Below are 26340 nucleotides of genomic sequence, written 5' to 3' on the forward strand. Positions count from 1 at the left end.
GGTCTACGAGTGGGCGGGGAGTCGGCTTCCCGTGCGCCCCGCCCCATCTGCCAGACTGAGCTTGGTCTTCTGGTTTGGGTCCGTTTGTGCTGCTCCGGCATCGCGCGGAGCCCCTAGCAATGCCTCCTGACTCTTCTACAGTAAACGTTTCCAACCGTTCAGGGTAAAAGCTTACTGTGTGGACACTTAGGCCGGAAGCTGAGATGTTTTCCTCTTACTAGGCGGGAAAGGTTTGAGTCTGAAGCTGCCTCTGCTAGCAGGTGGAGACGAGAGGGGGCGCTGGGACCTCGGCGGGGATCTGAGTCGACCGTGGCTCCACCCCGGACCTGTACCTGCAGCCCAGACAGGGAGAATGGCTTATTTAGGTGATGGAAGACTGGAGCTGTCTGTCCAGGGTACACGAGCTGGAAGGGTCAGGCATACCGCGCCTGTGCAGAACGTGCAGCTTTGTACCCACTTCCACCAGAACACAGCTTCCGTTCTTCACCACCTGCCCGGCAGCTGAGCAACCAGAGGTTTCAGATCCAGCAGCTTTCAAGGGACAAGGATGGGTGGGTGGGTGGACAGGAATCTGATGGTTTAGGTTACGAATCTATTGCTTTAAACCATCAAATAGGGGCTCCTGGGTGGCTCAGTGGGTTGAGTGTGGGACTTCTGATTTCAGCTCAGGTCGTGATGTCATGGGTCCTAAGATTGAGCCCCTCCTAGGGCTCGGTCCTCAGCGGGGAGTCTGCTTGATATTCTCTCCCTCTGCCCCTCCCTCAACGCACACAGGCTCTCTCTAAAATATGTGAAGAAATCTTTTCTAAACAATCAATTTAGGGATGTTTGGGTGGCTCAGCTGGTTAAGCCACTGCTTCGGTTCCCGGTCTGATCCCAGGCTCCTGGGATCAGGTCCCACATTGGGCTCACTGCTGGTCGGGCAGCTTGCTTCTCTCTCTGCCTCTGCCTGCTTGTGCTCTCTCTCTCTCTCTAACAAATACATAAATAAATAAATCTTTTTTAAAAAATCTATTTTAAAAACCCTTGAGAATAGGTACTAGTTACTTGGTTCATGTATCTTCAGTGTGTTGATCTATATATTATATGCTGGAGGTGAGCCATAAATTTATCTTGAAATAGTTGGATGATATCTACTTTTTTTTTTCATTTCGCTGAATTTTTTTTTTTTGCCCTACTGTAATCCCACATTTGATAGATATTTTGTTACAGAATCCGAAGTCCAGGTTCCCATGGCTCAAAAGGCCAATACCCAAGAGACAAGACATGAATTTTTGTTTCTTTTTTAAAGTATACTCCACACCCAGCATGGGGGGCAACGTGGGCCTTGAACTCAAGACCCTGCTATCAGGACCTGAGCTATGATCAAGAGTTGGAGACTTACCTCGCTGAGCTACCCAGGTGTTCCCCAAGAGATGAGTAATGATTGGAAAGGAATTTGAGCTTGATTCAGGAGTCTGGCCACCTGGAGAGAAGGCAGACTCTGATGACACCAGCTACAGATGTTATCTCAGTGCTTAGAATTTGTACAAGGGGGTCTGGATCCTTATGCCCCAGGGTTTGTGCAAGGGTGTCAGGGATCTGGTTCCTTAGTACCTAGAGATTACACAGGGGGTCTGGTTTCTGTTTGGTAAAGCGCAGAGGTGCTCTGCTGTTTCTAGGAAAGAATGTATGATCTATAGATATTCAAAGATAAGATAATCAATCACAGAGGCTAAGAGTGTTTGCTATAGTTTAAAGACTTCTAGATTGACTGGAGGGGCCAAGGCAGCTTCACTATGTGTGTGTTCAAGTGGAATAAAGAGTTTTTCTTAGGGGCACCTGGCTGGCTCAGTGGGTAGAGTGTGCAACTCTTGGTCTCAGGGTCATGACTTTGAGCCCCACATTGGGTGTAGAGCTTACTTAAAAAAAATAAAACACATCGTTTACCAAAAGTATAAGAAGAAACAGTACTTAAATACAAATATTTTATTGTAGAGAACTATCATAAGCTATTTCAGCAGCGATAAAAACTAATGAGTTTGTGATTCATCCCAATCATCAGAGGGAAACATGCACCAATAACACCAATCCTGGGATGCCAGCATTCCCCTGAAAGGAAACCAAGTTCCAAAATCTTTCACAGGTTTCAAATTTCTCACTTGTTTCAAAATCTTTCATAAGATTTCCTGACAATCTGGTGAGATATTGGCATGTTGATTATCTTTAAAATGACCAACTCTCAGGGTGCCTGGGAGGCTCAGTGGGTTAAGCCTCTGCCTTCAGCTCATGTTATGATCTTGGGGTCCTGGGATTGATCCCTATATCGGGGTCTCTGCTTGGCAGGGAGCTTGATTCCCCCCACACCTCTGACTGCTTCTCTGCCTACTTCTAATCTTTCTCTGTCAAATAAATAAAGAAAATATTTTAAAAAAATGATCAAATCTCCTCAAACAATGAAAACATATGAAGGTACAAAAGCATGAAAACAGTTGGAACATAGAATGCAAACTGATAGAGAAGTGGCCCCAATTCTTTTTTTTTTTAAAGATTTATTATTGAAGTTTAGTGGACATACAATGTTATATTAATTTCAGGTGTACAGCATAGTGGTTTGACAATTCTATATGTTGCTCAGTGCTCACCATGATAAATTTACTCACCATACGATGTGAATTACAGTATTATTGACTATGTTTCCCGTATTGACTTATTTATTTTATAACTGGGAGTTTGTATGTGTTAATCACCTTCACCTATTTCACCCATCACCCCACCATTTCTCTTTGGCAAGCACCCATTTGTTCTCTGCATTTAGGAGTTTTGTTTTTTTGCGTTTGTGTTTGTTTTTTAGACTCCACATATAAATGAAATCCTATGGTATTTGTCTTTCTCTGATTTACTTCACTTTGCACACTGCCTAGGTCTGAGTCTTTATTTTTGTTTTAGTAGTCTCTGTATCCAAAAGGGCTTGAACTCACAACCCCAAGATCAAGAGTTGGATGCTCCACTAACTGAGCCAGACAGGCGCCCCAATCTTGATTTTTCTTAAAAAAAAAAAAAAGATTTTATGTATTTATTTGACAGAGAGAGATCATAGTAGGTACAGAGGCAGGCAGAGAGAGGAGGGGAAGCAGGCTCCCCACTGAGCAGAGAGCCAGGTGCGGGGCTTGATCCCAGAACCCTGAGATCCTGATCTGAGCTGAAGGCAGAGACTTTAACCCACTGAGCCACCCAGGCGCCCAATCTTGATTCTTAAAAGCAAAAATCTTTTCCATCTGAGAACTGCTACCAAAGCCACATCCTAATACTTTGAAAACTTCGGTGTTCCTAGATATTATAAGATATTGTTGAATTTGACAAGTACTTATGCCTGTAGAGTTTTCAATATGGTCATCTAGGACAGTACATCTCAAAATCCCCATTGGTAGCCACATGATACAATTCCATCAGAATCTCCGGTATATTTTTTTGAAACTCCCCAGGTAATTCTAAAGGACTGCCCTGTGTGAGAAATCACATGTAGAATGTCTTTTTTTTTTTTTTTAGATTTTACTTATTTTTTTGACAGATCACAAGTAGGCAGAGAGGCAGGCAGAGAGAGAGAGAGAGAGAGAGAGAGAGGAGGAAGCAGGGTCCCTGCAGAGCAGAGAGCCCGATGCGGGACTCGATCCCAGGATGCTGAGATCGTGACCTGAGCCGAAGGCAGAGGCTTAACCCACTGAGCCACCCAGGCGCCCCACATGTAGGATGTCTTGAGGCAGCTTCAGTCATGGGCTGAGCTTGTTTCCCCTGCAGATGGCTCGAGTACAACCTGTGGTCTGCAGGTAGCCAGAACATCCCTTTCAGTGTGTGATCGAATAAGGTCCATAGAGAAATGTAGAAGCTGGGGAACTTGGCTGGCTCAGTCAGGACAGCGTCTAACTGTTGTTGATCCTGATGTCATGGGTTTAAGCCCCAACCTTGGGTGTAGGGATTACTTAAAAAAAAAAAATGAAAGTTTGTTCTATTGCGGTTATTATGTCTGCATCAGGAGCTGTAGACAATTGATAGAATAGGGAGTTCTGAGTGCTGGCCTATGTCCACCTTCCCACCTCCAGGTAAGGGGGCATCTTTGAGGATTACCCCAAAGGATGTGGTGTGGGTTAATACCAGGTGTGGGGAGGGTGGGGACAGAGGAGAGGGTTATGTGTTTGGTGGACAGAGTCTTTTTAGGATTTCCAGTGATAAAATAAAGGAATTTTTCAACTTTTAGTGCTTATGGGCCCTGCTCCTGGGCTCCTAGGGAAGCTACACTTTAACATTTCCAGGACATAATGACTTGGCAAAACCTCAGAGTGTGGGCTTTATTTCTGCCTTGAGTATACATTGTACATCTGCTTTGTTAAAAACAAAACTGGAGGGTATTATGTTAAGTAAAATAAGTCAATCAGAGAAAGACAATTATCATATAGTTTCACTCATATAGGGAATATAAGACATAGCCCAGAAACTATAGGGGAAGGGAGGGAAATTTGAATGGGAAGTCATCAGAGAGGGAGAAAAACCATGAGAGACTCTTAATTCTAAGAAACCAACTGAGGGTTGCTGGAGCTGGGGTGGTTTGGGGGATAAGGTAACTGGGTGATGGATATTAAGGAGGGCATGTGATGTGATGAACACCGTGTGTTATACACAACTAATGAATCATTGAGCCGTACATCAAAAATTAATGATTGTTGGCTAATTGAATTTAAATTTAAAAAAAAAAAACATGGAGCATCAAAAAACAAAACAAAATGACAACAAAACAAATGAAAAAACAAAACAAAACAAAAAACAAAAAGGAGCAAGCAAAAAGATAAAGGAAAAAAACCTCCCTGGTTCCTGAAAGATTAAAATCATGCAGCCTTGCAGATACTAAAAGAAGGTAAAGTCCATAGCTTTCCAGAATGTCTTTTGCCATGATGATTTTTAACTCTTCACATGCAAAAAAAAGTACATAGCCCTGCACTAAATGTTCCTTTCCTGGAGCGTGTCTACTTTGTGAAGATTGTGTGTCTGGGGCAACTGTCCTAACTTGAGCTCAAATAAACTCTTTTCCTTTTTTTTTTTTAAAGACTTTATTTATTTGACAGAGAAAGACACAGTGAGAGAGGTAGCAGAAGTAAGGGAACTGGCAGAGGGAGAAGCAGGCTTCCTGCTGAGCAGGGAGCTGGGATCTGGGATCATGACCTGAGCCAAAGGCAGATGCTTAATGATCAAACCACCCAGGCACCCTTCCTTTTCCCTTAAAAAAAAAAAAGTTTCTTCATTTTCCTTCAACACCAGAAAGGAGGTGTAAGGACCTATTTAGAAACTGTCCCTGCTCCCAGCTTCCCCCAGGGGATTTACTTGGAGACAAGTCCCAGAAACCAGCTTCAGGTAACAAAGCCCAGATACAGAGGGTGGGTCAGGCCAGGTGGAGACATCTGATCAGTGGGGGGGGATGCATACCGTCTCCCTGGTTACCAAGGAGTATGGGCCCCGCCCTTTGGGAGACTTTTGGGCTCCAATCCCAATCAAAGTGTAATAGGCTGGTTCAAATGTCTACTAGGGTAAATTGTAACTCAATTGGTCACCTAGCATCACTGTGGAGTTTCCTGTGTGTGTTACAATCTCATTGGTCACCTGTGCGTGGCCAGGCCCGACCGCATGGCCTTTGCCCTTAAAAGCTAGTCTGTGAAACAGAGAAGGGTCGCCCTCTCTTGTAAGAGGTGCGTTCCCGAACATTCGGTTAGATTCTTGATGCTTGGTGTGAAATAAATCTTTGCTTGACCTTCGCTTTTGTATCAGTCTCGCTCCTTTAATCATGGACCCATTATTGGGGCATAACAGAGGGAGGGAAACCAGAGTCTTTCCAAAACTTGGAGGCTTGGTGACTCAGTGGTTTTTCTTCTTTCCAAGATGCTATCTTTCAGAAAGCTTGATTCCTTTCCAGTTTTCCTGTCCCGCAAAAGTCCCATTTCAGGTCCAGCTTACTAATTTTTCTCATTTCCAGTAATTAGATGTAACATAGTTGTGGCTTAAACATCTCTGAGTATTCTCTCCTGTGATACCATGATTTATACAAAGTATGTATTTGGTTATTCAGGTAATCAAAATTTATTTCAGATATATTTGGTTTTCATCTGCAGTTCCTAAAAATGCTTCAGAGTCATAGAATTGAAATGAGAGGCTCAATATTATTTTTTTAAAGATTTTGTTTATTTGACAGAGCGAGAGAGGGAACACAAGCAGGGGGAGTGGGAGAAGGAGAAGCAGGCTTCCCGCCAAACAGGGAGCCCAATGCAGGGCTCAATCTCAGGATCCTGGGATTGTAAACTGAACCAAAGGCACTTGCTCAATGACTGAGACACCCAGACAATCCTACCCACCCCCCACCCCACCCCCCTGCCACCCCGTAGGCTCATTATTAAGGAAGGTGACTTTTGGCCTTCACCAAAGGGCAGGGTTGTCCGGAAATTCAATCCTGTGATTAGAGGGTTGGGAATTTTAGTCCCACCCCTTGACTTCCGGGGAGGGGAGAAAGCCTGGAGGTGGAATCAGCCAGTGGCCGGTGTCTTTGTCAATCATGACTATGTAAACTCCAAACTCCAAACTATGAAACCTCCAAAAAAAACCTGAAAGCCCAGTTTCTGGAAAGGTTCCTGACCTGTAGAACCTCAACAGCTTCATGTGCCAAAGGATAAAAGCTCCTTTGTTTGCTGTCTTCTTCTAGGTATCTCTTCATCCGGCTGTTCATTCCTGTCCTTTAAAAAAACTCGTATGTCTTTGTTTCCCTCAGTTCTGTGAGTCACTCTAGCAAATTAATTGAACCTGAGGAGGAAGCTGTTGCCACCACCAAACTGTGGCAGGTCAGTGAGAAGCAGAGGTGGCAGCCTGAGACTGGCGGCTGGCATCTGAACTGAAGCCACGGTGGGAGGGGGGGGGGGAATGGATATTGGCGTGGGACACCGGGTTCAGGAGGCCATCCTGTGGGACCAAACCCTTACCCTCTGCAATCCAGTGCTATCTCTGTGTGGATCATGTCTGAATTGCTTAGTGTCAAGGGGAAGGAACAGCGCACCCTGCCATGTTGGGCCCATAGACCCTAACAGATACACCTAATGAGTACATTCTCAATGAGAAATAATCAAATAGTTTGACTATTAAGAATATGAAAGTATCAACATTTGTTTATTTATTATTTATTTAGATTATTTATTTATTGAGCACACTAGCAGGGGCGGGACATAAAGAGGAAGAGAATCTCAAGCAGACTCCTGCTGAGCATAGAGTCTGACAGAGTCTGACGTGGGGCTCCATCCCATGACCATGAGATCATGACCTGAGCTGAAATCAAGAGGCTAATGCTTAACAAAGTAAGCCACCCAGGCACCCCTAAGATATAAGAATTAAAATAGAAAAATAAAAATACATGCTATATATTTTTTAAATATTTATTTGAGAGAGAGAGAGAGTGTGTGCTCAAGCGCACGTGAAACTGTGGGGTGGCGTGGGGGGTGGGGAGGGGCAGAAGGAGAGAAAGGCAGGGGAAGACAAAGCAGACTCCTGGACCAGCAAGGAGCCTGACTTGGGGTGTCATCCCAGGACCCTGGGACCACAACCTGAGCCAAAGACACACACCCAAATGATTAAGCCACCTAGGGACCCCACATTCTATATATTTTTAACTGATTAAGTAAGTAGAACGTGTGTGCATTTGTGTGTATGCACATGTATATGTAATGGACCTTAAGATTAAAGCAGTTCATTATTGTAATTAGTATTTTATTTTTTAATTTTCTGGTGTACTGATTGGTGGAATACATGAGCACAGGCATATATATTGCTTAGTGGTCTGATATGTGGTGAATATGTCTAAGTGTCTCACAAGAACTAAAAATATGTTTCTCTGCTTTTCTTGTATAAGATTAAATATATAATAGGTCAAACTCATTCTTTTGTTTTTCCATTATTGAATATTACTAGTTTGTACCAGCTTTATAACATGAATACGGACAGAGCCATATTAAAATGCCTCTGAAAATTGAGGACATGCACATTTTACTCTTTTGAGAATAACAGGCCAAAAACTCCACTGTGAACAAGATGACTTCATGACTCAGCCCTGCAGATGGCTATTCCTCCAGTGCTTCACGAGTCACAGAAGAGCCCACCATCATCACATTCCTCACCCCTGTTTCCTGCCGGCATGCCTAATTGGCATGTACATATGGGAGGCAACATCTACCTGGGTGTCTGGGTGACTCGGTTGGTTGGGCGGCTGACTGTCGGTTACAGCTCAGGTCATCTTCTCTGTATCCTGTGATCTAGCCCTGCATGGGGCTCCCTGCTCAGCTCAGCATAGAGGATTCTCTCTGTCCCTCTGCCCCCTTCCCTCAAATAAATAAATCTTAAAAAATAATAATACTTATTTAAGACTCTTGCATTTCTTTTCAGGCTCCATAGCTCCTTTCCATTCTTTTTGGGATTGACTAGAATCTGTGTGCATGGACCACAGTTACTTACTCTTTCATCTCCTGAGGGACGTCTTGGTTTCTTACAACTTTTGGCAGCTATGAATGAATAAAGCTGCTATAAACACTTGTGTGCAGAACTTTGTGGGAACATAAATGTCCAATTCATTTGGGTAAAAACCTAGGGGTGTGATTTCTGGATCATATGAGAGGTCATTTAATTTTGTGAGAAACCCTCGTCTGTCGTCCAAAGTGGCTATCGCATTTTGCATTTCTCATCTACAGTGAGTGCAAGTTCCTGCTGTTCCACCTAGTGTTTGGTGGTGTCATTTTTGGAGTATACCTCTCAGATGTACCCTTAACATATCTCACTGTTTCAGTTTGCAATTTTCTAACAATGCATGGTGACAAGTATCTGTTCATATACCTTTTTGCTATGTGTATGTCTTCTTGGTGAGGTGTCCGTATAGATCTTTTGCCCATTTAAAAAAATCAAGTTGTTTGTTTTCTTATTGTTGAATTTTAATAGTTCTTTGTATATTTTGGATCATGGTCCTTTGTCAGATATGTCTTTTGTTTTCTCCCAATATCTGGCTTGTCTTCTCATTCCCTTGACAGTGTCTTTCATAGTGTAGACATTTGTAATTTTAATGAAATCTGACTTAACAATTATTTTTTCATGGATTATACCTTTGGTATTGCATCTAAACAGTTACAGAACCTAAGGTCATCTAGATTTTCTCCTGTTATCTTCTGGGGGGGTTATAATTTTGTGTTTTACATTGAAGTCTGTGATCTCTCTTTTTTTTTAAAGATTTTATTTATTTATTCATGAGAGACAGAAAGAGAGTGACAGAGGGATAAGCAGGATCCCTGCAGAGCAGGGAGCCCTATTTTGGACTCAATCCCAGGACTCTGCGATCATGACCCCAGCTGAAAGCAGACACTTAACTGGCTGAGCCACCCAGGCACCCTGTGATCTATTTTGAGTTAATTTTTGTGAAGGATGTAAGGTCTGTATCTAGATTGTATATTTATTATTTATTTTTATTTATTTATTTATTTTTTGTTTATTTTTACTTGGGTGTGGATGTCCACTTGTTCCAGTGCCATTTGCTGAAAAGACTATCCTTTTTTTTTTTTTTTTAAAGATTTTATTTATTTAATTGTCAGAGATAGTGAGGGCTAGCAGCGCAAGCAGGGGGAGCAGTAGGCAGAGGGAGAAGCAGGCTCCCCTCTGAGCAGGGAGCTGGTTGTGGGACTTGATCCCAGGACCCTGGGATCATGACCTGAGCTGAAGGCAGACGCTTAGCTGACTGAGCCACCCAGGCATCCCAAGACTATTCTTTTTCCATTGGATTGCCTCAGCTCCTTTGTGAGACCAACAAATACAGTTGGCTGTATTTGAGTTAGTCTATTTCTGGGATCTCTGTTTTGTTCTGTTTAGCTATTTCCCATTATTTTACCAGAGATACACTGCCTTAATTAATGTAGCTTTATATTAAGTCTTGACATTGGGATGTGTCAATCCTCTGACTTTTTCTTCTGCTTTGACACTGGGCTGGCTTTCCTGGGTCTTATGCCTGTATCTATATACTTTAGAATCAATTAGTTGATACCTACAAGTAATTTCCCAGAATTTTGGTTGAAATTTCATTGACTTTACAAATCAGTTTGGGAAGACCTGTCATTTTAACAATATTTAGTCTTTTTATCCATGAACGTAGACATAAGCTGTGCTTGATCATGCCATAATATTTTATAGCAATATTTGCAAATAACATTTCATAATTTTGGATCTCTAGGCAGATAGGAGGGGTGTGAAATATTTGTGGTTATCTTTGTAAGATTTCTGGAAATTTTTAGGAAGTGTCATCCTTCAATATTTTTGGATCACCTACATAGCAATGGTTCATCTAACATTTAAGAGTAGTAGGATGCTGTTGATAAAACTGTATGACCTTGTACTGTGTTTGGTGAGGGACCTCTTCTCTAAATACTGCCACTTATCCTATAGATATTGCTCAGCTTAGAATTTATATTTCTAGAAATATTCCTATCAACTAGGCTTTTCAAACAATTGGACTGCGTCTGGAGAAGCATCTCTAGCTAATCCCATGCTCTTTGTATGGCTTTTCCTTGAATCCTTCTCAGGCCCTCTATATCCTCTCATCTCCTTCCTTATTTTGCAGTCCTTAGGCTAGGCAGAAAGAGACAATTACTGGGGAGGAGGCAGTGAAATTCTTAGGCAAGTACAGAGTCCAGTGAAATACATTTGGATCACTGCCACCCCTCCTCTGTCAGATGCAAACATTTCCTGCTTCTGCCACCTGAGACCCTATCTGCCTCCAGCTGTTGTGGAAAAAAGGAAGTTTCTCCCACACACAAAACTTGTTTCTTTGCAGAGCCTCACTAGGATCTTATAATTGCTTCTGGGAATTGGGATCTGGGAGAAAGTTTTAAAAACGTAGTCTCACCTGCCTCATGTGTCACTGAGAGTTGAAGTGATAATGGTAGTTCTGTGGGGAGGTGAGGTCACAGAACCACAAACCCTTATCTTAACACTGGCTGCCTCCCTCCCACACATAAGCAGGGACTGTCATGACTGGCCCAGTGAGCCCACATCCTGGCATCAGGAAAGACTGGAATGTCAGTCCAAGTGACACAATGTGTAAGGGAAGGAGGTGTATCAGGGTCTGGATCCAGGTTGGACCTTGTGGCTGGAAAAAAGACTCTACTTGGGAAGAAAGTGGCTTGATGTCAGAGCTGTACAGATAGGAGCAACCATTCCTGAGGCACAGGCCGAGTTACAGAGAGACTGGAGGTCTGAGGTCCTCCATGGGACTAACTGCTCCAAACATAGTTTAATGCATATCCCTCCCTAATGGAGATCGTTGGAGTTCGTTGCAAGTAGTAACACAGTCTGATGTGTGCAGTCCTTAAAACTGCAATTCAGAAGGGGCACCTGGGTGGCTCAGTTGGTTAAGCCTCTGCCTTTGGCTCAGGTCATGATCCCAGGGTCCTGGGATTGAGCCCAATGTTGGGCTCTCTGCTCAGCAGGGAGCCTGCTTCCTCCCCTCTCTCTCTGCGTGCTTGTGATCTATCTCTCTCTGTCAAATAAATAAATAAAATATTTTTAAAAACCTGCAATTCAGAAATTAATATGCTATTCAGTCTGTGCTGTGAAACCACAGAGAAATTGACATGATTGATATAGTTACCACATTAAACTTCTGTGCATGTGACAATGAGTTTCTTGGAGCTAAGCACATCCTATCTCAATGGGAACAATGGGAATGAGTGGCATTTGGAGAACCATAATTGTTTTTCTTGTATTTATGCTTGATGCATCTAGTGGAGAGAGTAATTATGTCTCTCCTGAAAATATTTGTAATCTTTTGATCAAGGAAGGACAATTTTCCTCTGTGAAGTTAGGACAGGAGACTTTCAGGAAAAGGTAACTTCAACATGTGAGGGATTTGGAGAGGAGAAAAATTAAGGACTTCAGCATGTTTTCAGCTTAAATGTATCTTTAAAAAAAGATTTTATTTATTTATTTGACAGAGAGACACAGCGAGAGAGGGAACACAGGAGAAGAAATGGGCGAGGGGGTTCAGTCCCTGGACCCTGGGATCATGACCTGGGCTGAAGGCAGACACTGAATGACTAAGCCACCCAGGCACCCCTTAAATGTATCTTCTAATATTTTACATCGTTTTCAAAGTTCTAACATAATTTTTAGGCTTACCCTTGCATTTCTCCTATTCAATGCACAAGATTTCATGCCTTGAGATTCATTTTGCATGCTTGTTTTGTATTTTATTCTCTTTTTCAAATTGATTAGTTTCAGTTGTTTTTTTAAAAAAATCACAGCTAATTGTATGCTCTCTAATGAGGAATAATTTAGATCCTACTCTAAATGTTTTATCAATCTCTACATATTTTATTTAAATTACAAATCCCATAGTTTAGGGTAAAAGTGAAATATTACACAATAATTTCGATGGTGGGTTCCATTGGCCAAAAAAATCAAATGATTACTTCTGTTGCTGTATTAATACTGGTCCATATTTGGTAAATCCATTTTGTTCATGGACAATATTCAGGTTCTTACTAAGTTTTCATCTTCACTCACAAGTGACGATGATTAATGGAACAATTAGTTTAAGAAGAATGAGAAATTGGCACAACCAAACCTATATTGAAATGAATTTCAAAGATGATAATGTATGCATGCATAAAAGTGGGTTATTTTTTTTTTAATTTTATTTATTTGACAGACAGAAATCACAAGTAGGCAGAGAAGCAGGCAGAGAGAGAGCAGGGGAGAGGCAGGCTCCCTGCTGAGCAGAGAGCCCAATGCGGGGCTTGATCCCAGGACCCTGAGATTATGACCTGAGCTGAAGGCAGAGGCTTAACCCACTGAGCCACCCAGGCGCCCCTAAAAGTGGGTTATTTAAGGATACAACCAGGTAGGGGCACCTGGCTGACTCCATTGGTGGAGCGTGCAGCTCTTGATAATAAGAACTCAGCTGTGAGTTTGAGCCCCATGTTGGGTGTAGAGATTAGTTACAAATAAAGTCTTTTTTTTTTTTAAATTTATTTATTTATTTGACAGAGAGAGACACAGTGAGAGAGGGAACACAAGCAGGGGGAGTAGGAGTGGGAGAGGGAGAAGTAGGCTTCGCTCTGAGCAGTGAGTACAGTGCAGGGCTTGATACCAGGACCTTGGGATCATGACCTGAGGTGAAGGCAGATGCTTAACGACTGAGCCACCCAGGTGCCCCACAAATAAAGTCTTAAGAAAAAAAAAAGGGACGACTGGGTGGCTCAGTTTGTTGAGCAGCTGCCTTCGGCCCAGGTCATGATCCCAGCGTCCTGGGTTCGAGTCCCACATCGGACTCCTTGCTTGGCAGGAAACCGGCTTCTCCCTCTGCCTCTGCCTGCCATTCTGTCTGCCTATGCTCGCTCTCTCTCCCTCTCTCGCTCTGACAAATAAATAAATAAAATCTTTAAAAAAGGAAAAAAAAAAAAGATATGACCAGGTAGCTATGAGAGTATAGGATGCTGGTAAACAACAAACTTCATTGCAACCTGGCCATTACAATATTTAAATGAGTCATATAACCTCATTATAATTAAATTCTTGCCTGTAAAATGCACATACTTGTACAAACTAAATAATTTACAATAGGTAAAGCATGAGTAAGAGTGACACAATGAGCACTATACAAAGAAATACATCAAACTTGAGAAATCATTAATTAATGAAGACATGTGTATTGGAAAGAAAGTCTCAGGGGAAAGTAGTAGCAAGGGGAGAATTTTGAATTTATTTTCCACAAACAGCCCACGGCTCATGTGTTCATGCAGACTCCTCTCTTTGTGGATGTGAACACTGAGCCCCGGAGAGTGACAGAATGGCCTTAATGGATGTGAAATTTGCTGTAATCTTCCTATTGCAGATGGTCCTTGGAACCCCGGGGAACTTCTTACTCTTCTGTCATTGTTCATCATCTCTTGGCTTAAGGGGATACATTTCAAAGTCCACAGATTCGCTTCTTAGGCACTTGACTTTAACTCCTTGGTCATTCTCTCCAGAGGAATCCCAGTGGAGGCCTTTGAGTTGAGATATTTTCTCAGTGACTTTGGATGCAAAGTTGTTTTCTTGGTCCACAGAGGGTCCAGAGGGTTTTCTATGGGCAACATGTGTCTCCTGAGTGTCTTCCAGGACATCACCATCAGCCCCTGGAACTCCTGGTGGGCAGTGCTTAAAGGGAAAGCTCCCCAGCACATTGGCCCCTCAAATATCCTTTGCTGGATCCTGAATATAAACCTATATATTATGGTTCCTGTGTATGTGACTGACAAATGGAATAACAAAACACTTCAGAAAATATGGAGTTTGGATACTGGGCTTCTGCACTTCACGACAAAGACACAGACTTACCATATACGGCATCGATATCCTCCCCTGATGTTTTGTGCTTGGGACTCATAACTTGGGCCAGTGGGTTCCTGGTTTCCACCCTGTATGGCATAAGCAGCAGGTCCAACACATTTATAGGACCAAAGTGTCCCCCAGATCCTCCCCTGAGATCAGAGCCACCCGAAGCATCCTTCTGCTGGGGAGCACCTTTGGTCTTTTTATACCCTCTCTTCCATTAATTACATGTATTTTTCTATACTTCTGCCACAATCAATGCATGTTTTCCAACGGTCTGCCCCTTTGTTCTTTGAGTCACGACCACTGTGTATCCAGACTCTTTTCTGTGTGCATGAGAAGAAATACACAATTCCCTCATCCCATCAGAAAAATATAAGCTATCTGGTTTGCACTGTGTTCAGCTGCTTATACACTCATTCTTCAAGGAATCTTCAGCAAAATTACAGTCCATCTCATTTTACATCTAGTTTTGAATAAGACAGAAATTTCTGCTACAACAATAGTGACTAATGGCCACCTGTAAATGAAATTCTGTGTAATTATTATGGAAGTACTTATGTAATTGCATTTTATTAATGGCTGTAGTGGAGAAATTCAGAGTCCAATGAACAAAACATTCTTGAAATACTGTGGAGATACTGGAAATGTCTTTGGATATGTAATTTTTTTTTCAAAAAAAAAAAATCACTGTTCAAATTTTATTTGGTATTTTAGTTGGTATGACACTTAGTTGGTTGCATGGTCTTTTTACATTATATGGCAATGTGCTCTATATTCTGACATACATGGTACACGAAGTAAGATCCTTTGGAACAGTTATGCACAATACATGCAATAATTAATTTATACGTTGGAGCCCAGGATGTGACTGACTGGAGAAGATGGACTAGGCATGTTGGGTGTCGGGTGAAGGAACCAGAAGTCATAGAACACACAGGAAATACGCATCTGGTTGGAAGAGCACCTGCTGCATATGCAACATTGGCAGTGGTGCCTCTGAGATGAACCCATTTAGGACTACAAAGGCAAGTATCATCCAGCATTAGGGTACAGCTGCAGGGCTTGGTGAGCCATTCCTATATAGAACTTTAGGAAACCGATGTTTTTTCCTTAGGCCATTTTGATATTACTTAAGTAATAGATCAGATAATAAGGACAATGTACACAACCTCCAACTAAAACCCTGTCCTAGTCTAGACAGTGAAGTGGTACATTAGAAAACTTTAAAACTGCAGCTCCTTTTGGATCCCCTGAGTGTATCTGCACTCTTCTTCAAACGGGCCTCTTCCTCAGGAGTTAGAGTCACCTGCACAGCATCTGAAATTCCATTCTGTCCCAAGACACAAGGAACACTAATGAAGACATCATCTTTTATTCCATAGAGTCCCTTAATCATGGTGGAAAGTGGATGCGCCCGCCTAAGATTCTTCATTATACTTTCTGCCAAATCTGCCACAGACAGTCCAGTGGCCCAGGAAGTGTAGCCTTTCAGTTTGATCACCTCATAGGCACTGTCAACCACCTGTCTGTGAACCTCTTTTCACTGTTCCTTATCCGCATCAGTGCCTAAGTCAGGGTGCAGATTCTTCAGAGACACACCAGCAATGTTTACTCCACTCCATACAGGCCCACCGGAATCTCCATGCTCCCCGAGGATCCACCCGTGACAGCTTAATGGGTGAACTCCCAGCCTTTCCCCCATTAGGTAACGGAACCAAGCTGAATCCAGGTTGCAATCACTTCCAATAACACGGTTTTTGGGAAAGCCACTTATGTTCCAAGTCACATCGGTCAAGATATCCACTGGATTGGAAACAACAAGCAACTTCCAGTTTGGGCTGTATTTGAGGACATTAGGAATGATGAACTTAAAGATGTTCACGTTATGCTGGACCAAATTAAGACGGCTTTCTCCCTCTTGCTGACGTGCCCCAGCTGTGATAATAACCAGCTTGGAGTTTGCAGTCACATTATAGTCTTTGCCAGAGACAATTTTTGGTGCTCTACGGAAAAGGCTGCCATGCTGGAGATCCATCATCTCTCCCTTCAGTTTGTCTTCCATGACATCAGCAGAGGAGTTCATCTGCCAAGTCCTTCATTAAGATACGGATAGCACAAGCCATGCCAACAGCAGCAACCCCAACAACTGTAGTCTATTTTGGGGGACATGTTCTTCCTTAAGAAGATTCTGAATCAGCTGATCTTTCAGAGTTGCCATTTTGGACTTAGAACCAAAAGGAATCGGGAGTGCATGTCGGGAGGACGGGCGTCAGCGGCGCGCAAGACTGGATCCGGACTTGGCGGCAGCCGCTCCGACACTGGGAGCTGAGCGCGGGAGGGGCCTTCAGTGGAACCGCAAGGCTCCGATATGTAATTTTTAATGTGAGATACCAAGTTTTCTTAAGATTTACTGGCCATGTGATAGTAAGGCCAGTGCCTTTTTTTGGAGGGGGAGGGGCTCTCTACTTCTTCCTAGATAGGCCAGTGCCTTTCAAAGGAATAACATGTGGGATGACCATTCAGAGAATTCAGGGTAGAGGGTTCTGGGTTCTGTAGTGGGATGCAAGTGGCCTGAGGTAAAGCTGGGGGAAAATTAGGTTTTAGTTGTGAAGGACAATGACATCCAGGTTATGCAAATTGTGACTTACATCCTTAGAGAATGGTAGGTGTTTGAAATAAGAAAACATGTGTGTGGAGAAAGATGAACATATTAAAAATGTTTTCAGTTGAACATTGGAATTGTGAACTCCAGGGGATGAAGGAGAATCTTGCAGGAGGATATGTTAGCTGATGTTTTCAAAGGGTAGAGGTGGAAAGCAAATATTAAATAAATGTTTTATGTCTGTGATAAAAAATGAATCAAGCTTTAGGATCTGCAGAGGGTAGATTGTTCTGGGTTAGGTATTGGGGCCAACTGGCTGGTTGCTAAGAAGCAGATTTTAGGGTGGGTGTCTGCATCCAATTTGAGGAGACAAGCTTATAAAGAAAGTCTTCATCAAGCTTGGATTAGTAAAGGAGCAGCAATTTGGAGACCAGAGACATGAATCTGTTGAGTCTGTTTAGTTTAATGAATTTTCCTGCTTTTGAAATCACCCACCAGAGCAAATGGACACATTTGAAAGAAATAGTAGATATCAACTCACACATAATTGAATGTAGATATCTGTGAATAAATTAAATTATAGGGGTTGCAACTTTATTATTATTTTTAAAAGATTTTTAAAATTTGACCGAGGGAGAGAGAACATAAGTAGAGGGAGAGGGAGCGGACTCCCCGCTGAGCAAAGAGTCCAACCAGGGGCTTGATCCCAGGACTGTGAGATCATGACCTGAGTAGAAGGCAGATACTTAACCGACTGAACCACCCAGGTGCCGGGGTTGCAACTTTAATGTAATTTTTTTACTTTGGAATCAGTTTAGCAAAGAACATACAGAGAATTCCCATCTTCCACTCAGTCTGTTTCCCCTATTGTTAACATCTTAGGTTACCATAGTACATTGTGGAAAACTAAGAAACCAACACTAACACCACATTAGAAGTTGAATTGTAGACTTTATTCTTACTTCATCAGTTTTAACACAAATGTCTTTTTTTTCCCCTTCTTCCAGGATCCAATCCAAAATACCACATTACATGTAGCCCACATGTGTCTCCCACCTCCTCTTCTCTCTGTCAGATTCTGTCAGATTCTCTGTCTCCTCAGTTTTTATGAACATGATAGGTGTGAGGAGGACTGGCCAGGTACTTTCTAGAATACCTCTGAAATTGGATTTGTCTGATTAGATAGTGTTTATAGATTTTTTTCTCCCTTTTAAAAATTAACATATAATGTCATTTGTTTCAGGGGTACAGGTCTGTGATTTCTCAGTCTTACAGAATTCACAGCACTCATTTTTGGACCTCCCCTTCAGATCACTATGTTCATATCTTTGGGGTAAACACCCAGGAGTGTGATTGCTGGGTGGTAGGGTGGATCTATTTGCAACTATTTGAGGAACCTCCACACTGTTTTCCAGAGTGGCTGCATCACCTTGCATTCCCACCAACAGTGTAGGAAGCTTCCCCTTTCTCTCTATCCTCCACCAACACCTGTTGTTTCCTGATTTGTAAATTTTAGCCATTCTGACCAATGTGAGGTGGGATCTCACTGTGGTTTTGATTACTATTTCCCTGGTGCCAAGTGGTTGAGCACTTTTTCATGTGTCTGTTGGCTGTTTGGCTGTCTTCTTTTTTTTTTTTAAGATTTTATTTATTCATTTGACAGACAGAGATCACAAGTAGGCAGAGCAGCAGGCAGACAGAGAGGGGGAAGTAGGCTCCCTGCCGAGCAGAGAGCCTGACATGGGTCTCAATCCCAGGACCCTGAGATCATGACCTGAGTCAAAGGCAGAGGCCCAACCCACTGAACCACCCAGATGGCCTGGATGTCTTCTTTGCAGAAGTGTCTGTTCATGTCTTCTGCCCATTTATTGATTGGATTTTTTGTCCTTTGGGTGTTAAGTTTGATAAGTTCTTAATAGATTTTGAATACTAGCCCTTTATCTGATAGGTCATTTGCAGGTATCTTCTCTCATTTTGTCCATTGTCTTTTGGTTTTGGTGACTGTTTCCTTTGTTACGCAAAAGATTTTTATTTTGATGAAGTCCCAGTAGATCATTTTTCCCTTGCTTCCCTTGCTAGGAAGAAGTTGCTGCAGCTGAGGTCAAAGAGGTTGCTGCCTGTGTTCTCAAGGATTTTGATGAATTCCAGACATGTATATAGATTTTTATAAAAACATCTCACATATAGATTTTTATAAAAACATCTAATCACATCATATAACATCAGGGAATTCATGCAATTAACCACTACTTATCATTGGCGATGTTAATCTCGATCACATGGTTATCAAGAGTTGGTAGTGTTATCCAGTCTCTTCACTGTAAAATTGCTATCTGCCCATCCCCATTGTGTACTGACTGGAAGGGAGTCAGTAAGTTTAGCAGGTCAATCAGTCTCCACCTCTTAGAAAGAGTGGTATCTGGGACGCCTGGGTGGCAGAGTCGGTGAAGTGTTGGACTATTGATTTTGGCTCAGGTCTGATCTCAGGGTTGTATGATCGAGCCCTGTGTTGGGTTCTGCACCTGGCAGAGACTCTGCTTGGGTTCTTCTCTCTCCCTCTTCCCCTCCCTCCTCCTTTCTCTCTCTTTCTCTATAAAATGGGTAGATTAATCTTTTCTTAAAAAAAGACATCTTTGGGGCGCCTGCGTGGCTTAGTGGGTTAAAGCCTCTGCCTTCAGCTCAGGTCATGATCTCAGAGTCCTGGGATGGAGCCCCACATCGGGCTCTCTGCTCAGTGGGGAGCCTGCTTCCTCCTTTCTCTCTGCCTGCCTCTCTGCCTCCTTGTGATCTCTGTCTGTCAAATAAATAAATAAAATCTTTTAAAAAAAAAGACATTTTTTAATAAGACATCTTTTAAAAAAAAAGATAAATCCTTTTTTTTAAAAGTCACCTGGGTGACTCAGTTGGTTAAGCATCTGCCTCTTGATATGGGCTCAGGTATTCATCTAAGGGTCATGAGTTTGAACCCCGAGTCAGGCTCCATAAGCTCACTTAAAAAACAAAAAAGAAAAAAAAAAGAAAAAAGAGAAAATGTGTAAATAAATAGGAAGGCATTGGTGGTCTAAAATAATTCAGAATTTTTGCAAAAGAGAACTTTGCTGTGTAGTTTGCTAAAGAAACACTACTTACATACCCTGCAGATTACAGGGCTTGGAAGCTAAATGTGCCTTGATATTTGCGTAAAGCCGATGTTTTCTCATGATTCGATTCTGATTATAATTTTCTTTCTTTAAAAGTCAACTTTTAAGTGCTCCATATCACTCGGCATCAGGGAAATACAAATCAAAACCACCATGAGATATCACCTCACACCAGTCAGAATGGCTAAAATGAACAAGTCAGGAAATGACAGATGCTGGCGAGGATGCGGAGAAAGGGGAACCCTCCTACACTGTTGGTGGGAATGCAAGCTGGTGCAACCACTCTGGAAAACAGCATGGAGGTTCCTCAAAATGTTGAAAATAGAACTACCCTATGACCCAGCAATTGCACTGCTGGGTATTTACCCTAAAGATACAAACATAGTGATCCGAAGGGGCACATGCACCCGAATGTTTATAGCAGCAATGTCTACAATAGCCAAACTATGGAAAGAACCTAGATGTCCATCTACAGATGAATGGATAAAGAAGATGTGGTATATATACACAATGGAATACTATGCAGCCATCAAAAGAAATGAAATCTTGCCATTTGCGACGACGTGGATGGAACTAGAGGGTATCATGCTTAGCGTAATAAGTCAATCGGAGAAAGACAACTATCATATGATCTCCCTGATATGAGGGAGAGGAGATGCAACATGGGGGGTCGAGGGGGTAGGAGAAGAGTAAATGAAACAAGATGGGATTGGGAGGGAGACAAACCATAAGTGACTCTTAATCTCACAAAACAAACTGAGGGTTGATGGGGGGAGGGGGTTGGGAGAGGGGGTGGGGTTATGGATATTGGGGAGGGTATGTGCTATGGTGAGTGCTGTGAAGTGTGTAAACCTGGCGATTCGCAGACCTGTACCCCTGGGGATAAAAATATATGTTTATAAAGCTGTAAAAAAAAAAAAAAAAGAAAAAAGAAAGGATGAATACCCAAGTTTTATAGCAACATGGACGGGACCGGAAGAGATTATGCTGAGTGAAATAAGTCAAGCAGAGAGAGTCAATTATCATATGGTTTCACTTATTTGTGGAGTATAACAAATAGCATGGAGGACAAGGGGAGATGGAGAGGAGAAGGGAGTTGAGGGAAATTGGAAGGGGAGGTGAACCATGAGAGACTATGGACTCTGAAAAACGATCTGAGAATTTTGAAGGGGTGGGGGGTGGGAGGTTGGGGGCACCAGGTGGTGGGTATTGTAGAGGGCACGGATTGCATGGAGCACTGGGTGTGGTGCAAAAATAATGAATACTGTTATGCTGAAAAAATAAAAAAAATTAAAAAAAAATAAAGTCAACTTTTATTGTAATTCACATATATTGTGGAAACAGGATTGTAGCTAGCAGGTCAGGGTAATACAAAAAAAAAATTGTTTTTAATCTATAGCTCTGTGCATGTTGGAACAGGCTCTCCCCCGCATGGGGGCCGGCAGCCACACTTGTCCAATGCCTCCCGGCGGACACAGCCCATGGCACAAGGCCAGGCCCACATTGTGGTGCACTGGCAGGAGCTGGTGCATGTGCCTGGGCTGCCGGTGGAATGTGAGCTCCTGGGATCTACTTGGAGTCCAGCTGAGGATGGAGGTCCAAAGCAAGTGACAGGGAGGCACTGGTGCAGGCAGGAGGCATGGTGTGTAATTAAATTTTGTTTTTCCAATGACACAAAAAGTGGTGATGTGTCCTGGGTACATCAGGCACCTGACAGTGCTGTGATGTGCTCTGTTACGGCCGATGTTACCTTCATCCCCTTGGCTCAGGTGTTCTCTGCCAGATCACCCCACTCTACAGCTAATACAGCGTTTCATTCTTATTTAAATTCAGTTAGCCCACATAGAGTGTATCATTAGTTTCCGATGGAGTGTTCAGTGATTCATCAGTTGCATATAACACCCAGTGCTCATCACAGCACATGCCCTCCTTCATGCCCATCCCCCAGTTACCCCAACCGCCCTCCAGCAACCCTCAGTTCTCATTTCTTAGAGGTAAGAGTCTCTCGTGGTTCATCTCCCTCTCTGATTTCGTTCCCTTCACCTATGGTCTTCCGCACTATTCTTAGGGTACCACATATGAGTGAAACCATATGATAATTGTCTTTCTCTGATTGACGTACTTCACTGAGCATAATCCCCTCCAGTTCCATCCATGTTGATGCAAATGGTGGGTATTCTTCCTTTCAGATGCCTGAGTACTACTCCATTGTGTATATGGACCACGACCTCTTTATCCATTCGTCTGTTGAAGGACTTCCCGGCTCTCTCAGTTTGGCTGTTGTGGCCATTGCTGCTATGAACATTGGGGTGCAGGTGCCCCTTCTTTTCACTACATCTATACCATTGGGGTAAATAGTGCAATTGCTGAGATAATACTGTTTTAAAGTTAGTAAAGGGGGTGTCTGGGTGGCTCAGTTCATTAAGCATCTGCCTTTGGCTCAGGTCATGATCCTAGGGTCCTGGGGTTGAGACCCGTGTTGGGCTCCCTGCTCAGTGGGGATCTTGCTTCTCCCTCTCCCTCTGCCCCTCCCCCTGCTTGTGTTCTCTCTCTCTCAAATAAATAAATAAAATCTTTGAAAAAATTAATAAGGGGCACCTGGGTGGCTCAGTGGGTTAAAACCTCTGCCTTCAGCTTGGGACCTGATCCCAGGGTCCTGGGATGGAGCCCCACGTTGGGAACTCTGCCCAGCGGAGACCCAGCTTCCTTTTCTCTCTCTCTGCCTGCCTCTCTGCCTACTTGTGATATCTCTCTCTGTCAAATAAATAAATAAAATCATTTAAAAAATGTAGTACAATCTGCTTCTTAAAGTCTGACCCCAATGCTTTTATTTGGGAGGGGTTCTTCTGAGACTTCCCTCTTTCTTCCATGGACACTCTTCTGTTGTTTCTGTTGTGAGTGGGACTCAGTGTCACTGTTCACCTTCCTGTAAGACATTCATATTAATTTGCATTGAATTATGCTGAGGACTCAACATGGGGATGGAGTCATGCAGATCAAGTCCACTGATTTCTAACGAAATATCAGTGTCATGGATAGCTTTCACTTGCATCTGTCTGGAAATCCTCAGGGGATGCCTGGCTCATTTTTGTCTCTGCTCATAACCGACGTGTTGGTGCACATGACAGTCCAAAGAGAAGGAAAGAACTTGTTTTCTCGGCAGAATGACTTCTCACAGATGTTCTCTGTGAGTGCAAGGAGATCCATGTGCCTCCTCACCTGTCAGACCCCAGAGTTTCCTGCCCACTTCATTGCAGTGTTGCGATAATGGTCTTCAGATGTGCCAGTGCTTGCCAGCATCTGCCTGTAGGGATCCTGGAGAAAGAGTTTTTCTCAAACGTTCCAAAGCTCCCGTGGGAGACAATGAAAGGAAACATGTAATTATTTTGTTTGGTTGTTTTTGTTGTTTTTGTTTTTGTTTTTTTTTAGTTAGCGACTGGAAAAAGGTTTCTGGAAACTTTCTCCCTCCTAGCCTGCACTCTCATTGCCACTGTGGGAGAAATGATAAGTGTGGTCAGGGGATTGGTGAGATTACAGATTCCTGAACTCATATCTCAGGGTCTGGCTGCCTCCTCTCCTCACCTGTCCTGGCTGTTAGGACCTTCACATCTGCCCACCGTCCTCATAGTGGGAAGGGGTGGTGGCTTCTGTTTCACCCAGAAGGGCAGAGTCTACCGTACCTCTGCGTTTATTAAGATTTCTAGATCTTCATTCATTGTTGACATTTACTATGGGGTAAAGCTGTATCTATAAATGGAAACTTTTTTAAACATCTCAATTTAATTTTATTTCTTCAATGTTTTAATTTCTTTTTTTTAAAGATTCTTTTTTAAAAGATTTTATTTATTTATTTGACGGACAGAGATCACAAATAGGCAGAGAGACAGGCAGAGAGAGAGGAAGAAGCAGACTCCCTGCTGAGCAGAGAGCCCGATGCAGGACTTGATCCCAGGACCCTGGGATCATGACTTGAGCCGAAGGCAGGGGCTTTAACCCACTGAGCCACCCAGGCACCCCTTTTTTAAAGATTTTATTTGTTTATTTGACAGAGATCACAAGCATGCAGAGAGGCAGGCAGAGAGAGATGGAGAAGCAGGCTCCCCCCTGAGCAGAGAGCCCAACTCGGGACTCGATCCCAGGACCCTGGGATCATGACCTGAGCCGAAGGCAGAGGCCCCAACCCACTGAGCCACCCAGGAGCCCAGTATTTTAATTTCTTAAGGAATCTCTACACTGCTTCCCAAAGTGACTACGCCAGCTTGCATTCCCATCAACAGTGTAAGAGGGTTCTTCTTTTGCCACATCCTCTCCAACAGTTGTTGCTTCTTGTCTTATTAATTTTGGCCATTCTAACTGGTGTAAGGTGGTATCTCAATGTAGTTCTCATTTGAATTTCCCTGATGGCTAATGATGATGAACATTTTTTCACGTGTCTTTTAGCCATTTGTATCTCTTCTTCGGAGAAGTGTCTGTTCATGTCTTCTGCCCATTTTGTGATGTAAAATCCTAGAGAATGCAGCAGTAACCTCTTCAACATCGGCCACAGCCACTTCTTTCAAGACATGTCTCCAAAGGCAAAGGAAACAAAAGCAAAAATGAACTTTTGGGACTTCATCAAGATAAAAAGTTTCTGGGGGGTGCCTGGGTGGCTCAGTGGGTTAAGCCTCTGCCTTTGGCTCAGGTCAAGATCTCAGGGTCATAGGATGGAGCCCCGCCTCAGGCTCTCTGCTCAGCGGGGAGCCTGCGTCCCTCTCTCTCTCTGCCTGCTGCTCTGCCTACTTGTGATCTCTCTCTGTCAAATAAATAAATAAAAATCTTTTTAAAAAAGATAAAAAGCTTCTGCACAGCAAAGGAAACAGTCAACAAAACAAAGAGGCAACCTAGGGAATGGGAAAATATATTCGCCAATGACACTATAGACAAAGGGCTGATATCCAAGATCTATAGGAACTCCTCAGACTCAACAGAAAAATCAAAACAAAACAAAAACAAACATACAACAGATAAACATGGCAACTGGATGCTTTTAAGTGGTTTACAATTCCGTCACCAACACAACTATAGGAAGACTATTTTATTTTCTATAGTTGAAAAAGCACTCACTATTTTCTAGAATGGGTGCGATCAAGAAAAGGGATAACACCAAATTTCAAGGAATGTTGAGGAATTAGAATTTTCATATATTGCTTTTAGGAGAGTAAAAAGTACATTCACTTTGGAAAACCTTGTGGCAGATATTTATGAAAATAAACATTTACCTACTTAAATGGGAGCATTTTGTCACCCTAAAATATGTCTCTTTGGCCCAAGCATAAATTGAGGCTAGTGTTTTAAAGAAACACCAGATAAAGGAAAAGCTCTGAAACCCAGTATTTGTTTGCTTTTGAAAGAGACATTTGGATTTATAAGGGGAAACTTCATCTGTAAGGTGTCTCCCTCTGTGTTCCCGTAAGAGGGAGAAGGTGTCAGTCTCCAGAAGCTGTGAGCAGTGCAGAAGGCATGGATCTAAATGTGGTCACAACCACAGCCCAGAGTCTCATGCTCAGGCAAAGGTCACCTCCCAAATGCTTCCCAGTAGGATCACAGGTGGGATTTCAAAATTATCACCACTGGTGGCCTCCCCCTCAGATTCTGTCAGTTGGTTTGGGTGGAAATAACAGTGCTTTGTTAATTAAGAGCTCCAGGTGATTCTCAGTGAGGCCAGGGGTAATCCCGAGGGCTTCAGGTGCTTTTTATGAGAGTGGAGAGGCGGCTTTGGCTCACGGGGAGGTAACAGGGTCTCTGCTACGTGAGTCTGGAGGGTCGGGTCCATGCAGGACATGGTTCCTATGCTGTAGTGAATTTGTGGGTTCTGTTGGAACAAAGGCCCCCTAGAAGCAGGAAGGAAAAGTCAGGGATTGGGTTTAAAATAGGAAGTCACAGTTCCTGAATAGCTCCTGACACAAAGGACGAAGAAGTTGGGACTTCTCTGCATTTCTGGGTCCTGCCTTCGGGCAGACAGTTTACAGGTGAAGAGGTTCTACTGGTGGCTTTATGGGCATTTTCTCATGATGCAGCTGTGATTTCTCCACAAAAAGCTTGTGAGAAACAAATCTAGAGGACAAGGAGAAAGAATGGCCAGTTCTCAGGTAAGCTTGGTGTCCCAGGAGTGTCTGTATCATGCTTTTCTCCTGAAATTGCTTGCATTTAGAA

The 26340-nt window shown here is 42.9% G+C and overlaps 2 protein-coding genes and 2 pseudogenes across 2 annotated transcripts in view; 2 read left to right on the plus strand and 2 right to left on the minus strand.

Moving 5' to 3' along the window:
• The window catches only part of LOC125088865 (zinc finger protein 345-like), a 256962-nt gene that overhangs the window by 211333 nt on the left and 19289 nt on the right, over positions 1 to 26340 (plus strand). The window lies entirely within an intron of this gene.
• The window catches only part of LOC125088868 (zinc finger protein 665-like), a 577134-nt gene that overhangs the window by 31418 nt on the left and 519376 nt on the right, over positions 1 to 26340 (minus strand).
• On the plus strand, positions 13880 to 14782 carry LOC125088903 (vomeronasal type-1 receptor 2-like; annotated as a pseudogene).
• LOC125088894 (L-lactate dehydrogenase A chain-like) overlaps positions 15091 to 26340 on the minus strand; it is a 386819-nt pseudogene continuing 375569 nt past the window's right edge.

Source organism: Lutra lutra, chromosome 17, assembly GCF_902655055.1.
Source record: "Lutra lutra chromosome 17, mLutLut1.2, whole genome shotgun sequence".
Lineage (NCBI taxonomy): Eukaryota > Metazoa > Chordata > Mammalia > Carnivora > Mustelidae > Lutra > Lutra lutra.